This window comes from Salvelinus sp. IW2-2015, unplaced genomic scaffold (assembly GCF_002910315.2).
Source record: "Salvelinus sp. IW2-2015 unplaced genomic scaffold, ASM291031v2 Un_scaffold1681, whole genome shotgun sequence".
In the NCBI taxonomy this organism is placed as follows: Eukaryota; Metazoa; Chordata; class Actinopteri; order Salmoniformes; family Salmonidae; genus Salvelinus; species Salvelinus sp. IW2-2015.
The window spans coordinates 65,929-70,805 of NW_019943081.1; positions in this window are offsets into that span (position 1 = coordinate 65,929).

Here is a 4,877-nt window from a genome sequence, read left to right on the forward strand (position 1 = left end):
TGTGTGGTTGGAGAACAAGGTGTGCTGGAGTCAGAGCAGATCCCTACAGCTAGCCAACTCGTTCCATTACAAGGCCTCTCAAATACTCAGTGCTGCCACTTCCACTCTTGCAGATTGTATCTGCTGCTCAGTCAGTTTATGGTTCTAGCCAGTATTATTATTTCAAGATGCCTGTTTACCCTTGCTTTACCTGTTTCCCTGCATTGACGCTTGTTTATCCTCTCACTGCAGTTTTGCACCCTGATCTGGCTCCTTGTCTCCGTTGTTCACATCAACAATAAAATTGAAGTCCCGCCCATGCTAATAAAGACCTGTCGAGTATTACAGCTGCAGAGTGTGCCAGTTCACCAGCATCCACCACACACGTACTGGAGAGCACGACTTAGGAGACCCTGTCTTGAGAGGTCCATGGCCTAGAGGTGGATGTAGGGTTGGAAGTTGAACTGATCCAAATGGCACCCCAGGCTAAAACCTTGGAGGTATGCCTCCATTCTGCTCTAAAGGATGTGATGATGACCAATAGATCATATGGGCTTGAAGCACATGTCCTTCCTCTGTCATGTATGGATACTTGCCCCAATATCAATCCCGGGTATGTGACATGCCACCTGAGCCTCCAACTCGGATGTAAGCCTACACGGTTGCTAGACCTGTGAGTAAGATAAAATGTTTTTCTAGGTATCTAGGGGGGGGACTTGTGTTTCAATACCAGTGAAAATGAAGGTCAAGAAGGATAGAATGGTGACTAATAAGAGAGCGTGTTCCTATTTGGACGCTGCCGGCTCCAGCAACCTGTCCTGTCAAAATTGGCTCGGTGGTGATGAACAAGCCTGAGGCAAGTGATGAGGAAATTGCCCAGTCAGCTCAACGTCATGACCAGGGCTTCTTTCGCATCTCCACAGCCAACAAGGGCCTTCAGGCCGATGCGGGTCCCCAACTTGCCTCAATTCCCATCGGATGCAAAAGGGCATGGAGTCGGACAACCTCCTGGATGACACAAGTGCTCCATCCCAGGAGCAGCAGTTCACCACCTCCTCACAGGCCCCAAGCAGTTAAGTCACTAGTCCTGCGTCCTCTGCCGCTCCACACTGACCTCCAAACACTTGCTTGAGGCCACCTGAAATGCCACGAATGGGATTGGGGCTTCAAAGTGCATTGGGGCCGGCTGAGGAGATGGAGCGCCAGCTGGAGGGCCCATGGGAAGTAGGAGGCGGCAGGGACGGAGGGGCCCCATTCCTGCCAGGTTTGTCCCCGGAAGTTCCGTAGGGTCAAAGGATGCTTACAAGCGGAGGCACCACAGCCAACAGTGGAGACCTCAACAATGCTTCATGTGCCTACACTGTCACGACAGTGCTGAGAGCCTGCACCAGTTTTATCCCAATTTTACCCCACTGTCTATATTCCACCTGACATTGTTCAGAGAAACACATATACATTTACACTAATATAAATTCTATAAATGTTTTAGTTTTACCCCCTTGTCCCATGTCTCTCTTCCGGATCTGCTGCACAAACATATTCTTTCAGAACTTAAAGCCTTTGGGGACAGACTGACTGACAGATGCGGGTGGACTGAGTACCGATGTTGTCTAGGTGGCTTACCTGTTCCCTCCCTGCACCATAGCCCCTCCCTGCACCACAGCCCCAAAGCACCAAACCAACCTTCTCATTGAGTGCACCCAAAATATTTATAAGCATTTGGTCTGGACATAGGCCCTATTTGAATTCAGTAAAAATGCATCTTTCCTTCCTCCCTTCTGTGAAGTAATCACTGATTAGACGACACAAGGGCTCCACCACATGGCTTTCAGGAAAGATGCACTTCTAAATAATTTGAACAGGGCTCCTGTTAGCTACTGTATCAAATCTATTCTGATTCATTTTCACAAGTTGGTGTTTGAACACAGTTGAGTCAGTTAATTATATCAACCATACGTTTTTTTTWATATTAAATGGGCAATCTGCGATTGGTACTTCCATTTTGGACTTTTAAAYTAATATACCCATTGATTCTTAAAGAATATAACTTATAAAAATGCRTCATGAGCTTAGCAACTGTCCTATCCAATCAGCAACCAACATATAATTTCTATTTCCCTTTTTTTTGTAGACAATGTAATTGTAAACAAACATTTTATAGCCAAATTATTTTTTAACTATATATTTAATATAATGAGTGGTCAGTTCTTGCATTAATGACTCTGCTCATGAATTTGAGATTGGTTATATTTCTCCCATTCATCCCTCAGCTGTTTACTAAAACAATGGCAGGGTATCCGATTTGTTGTTTGAACTGCAGATTGCCAATTTAACGTTCCCCTCTCCAACTCACATGCGCGCTTCAAGGAAGTTCACCCACGAAAGCAATTACCCACAAGACCTACAAGGAGTGGAGCCAGAAAAGTGGTACCAACCGAGGAAGAAGAGGAAGAGGAAGAAGAGACTGAAGCAGACAAGAAGAAGGAACGTAGAGGAGGGGCAGAAAAGAGTTCTGCTGTTCCCTTTGCAACAGGTAGTCACTCAGAGGTGTCAGTAACCCATCTTACCACAAGGGGTCAGAGTTCATTTTTTTTGTTGAAGATCATTACAAAAGCAACTTACAGTAATGAGTGCATACATTTTTTTTRRRCATTCGTACTGGTCCCCCGTGGGAATCAAACCCACAACCCTGGRATTGCAAGTGCCATGCTCTACCAACTGAGCCACACAAGACTTTTCTGACCTATATGGACCTCAAGCCTTTTACAGTTGCTTTGACTGTTGACTCGTCTTTTCTTTTTCAGACCATACAGTATACACTTTCAAAAATAACATTTGTCACAACAACAACAAAAAAAGGGCTGTAAAACTCAACCGGAATGACGCGTCACACACTGTAGGACCATCTGGTGATTATAATGAGAGCACATGTCAAGTAAATGCTACAGTGTGTGTTGAGAGAGGCATACATAGKGAAAAACCCATGGTATACAAACTARAACCTTTTAGGCCTAATCMATACACAGCATTGATGTGCAGTAGTGCTTAAAAAGCCATCATCATTTGGAGTTCATTTTAAAGTATGACCATGTTATGAATACATCTCAATGAGCCATGACAGGAAGTTCTCCACCACATGGACATGGAACAGGCGACAAGCCACGTTGAGTGTCCCCATCGCCACTTCAAGCACCCGGCTCAAGGCCTCACTGGTACAGCACCTCCGTGTTCACACAGGTCATGTTTTTAGACCGTGTCCAATCATCCTACAGTAACTGGTACTGTACGCAGCACAAGGATACATACACGTACACACACATTTTTACATTTAGTGTAATTTAGCAGATGCTCTTATCCAGAGTGATTAACCCACCCACCACACCACACACACACACACACACACACACACACACACACACCACACACACACACACACACACACACACACACACACACACCACACACACACACACACACCACACACACACACACACACACTCACTAACTGGTACTAGTGTTATTCATGACATGTGTAGTAGTAAGGCACATTACTGTGTGTGTGTGTGGCTTGTAGATATCAGACGTGTCTGTTTAAGAAATAAAGTGTTAGACTTTTAATTTATTTTCATTTTTTAACAGAAAAGCTGGACATGCAAAAACCAGTGAACACCGTCGGAGGAGTAACAGGACCCTCAAACATTTTCCCATTGTTCGCTGGTTTTTACCAAAGGGGGGAAATGTCACTGTGGCCCAATTTTATTACAGAACCTTTCCCACACATTCTGTCTCAGCAAGTGCTTTGAGAGCTGTGTGGCCATGGTAACACCAGTGAGGTTACGTAATATGCCATGGGGTTGAAGACTGGAATGTTCCTCCCATATAGGTCAATGTTCCATTCCACTGACATGATATGTACATTAAAATAAAACACAATATTTAGTAGAATGCATTGTTTTTCCTAGATATTTTCCTAAACTGGGACCAGGCCCCCTCGAGAAACTTGCAGGAAAGCAGACACCAATATTTACAATATATTGTAGACATTTCTTTTAGGAATTGGGATGCACTGGACAACAGAGCAAGTAATATGAGATACGCAGTTTGTTTCTGAACAAACATGTTTGTTGGAAAGCTACTGAACCTCATAATAGGTGCCCTTTTTATACACTACTTATCATGTGACCAAGAGGGTCATAGCAGCATTTTTATGTTATTTATTTAACCAGGCAAGTCAATTAAGAATTAATTGTTATTTACAATGACGGCCTACCCAAATGACGCTGGGCCAATTGTGTGCCACCCTATGGGACTCCAAATCACGGCTAGTTGTGATACAGCCTGGATTCAAACCAGGATGTCTGTAGTGATGCCTCTAGCACTGATATGCAGTGCTTTAGACTGCTGCACCACTCGGGAGCAGGCAAGACTGGCATTGAAACCCCATTATTATGTAGCTACCTACTCTGGCCAAATCAAAAAGTTATCGACAGTAGCTTTGGGTTTAAAAAGGGTTTTCCTACTATTCCAGGAGTGCAGAGTTCCCAAACCGTCCTTGAGGGCCACAGTCACATTGTTGTACTTGGCTTTGAAAGACCCCCTATAGAGACTAGTAAAAAACGAACATGTTCAACTGTTCTGCCTGCAGCTATGGAAACCTGACCTGTTCACCYGACGTGCTACTGTACCTTGTCCCGGACTTGCTGTTTTCGACTCTCTCTCTACCGTACCTGCTGTTTTCGACTCTCTCTCTACCGGACCTGTTGTCTTCGACTCTCTCTCTCTACCGGACCTGCTGTTTTCGAGTCTCTCTCTCTACCGGACCTGTTGTCTTCGACTCTCTCTCTCTACCAGACCTGTTGTCTTCGACTCTCTCTCTCTACCAGACCTGTTGTCTTCGA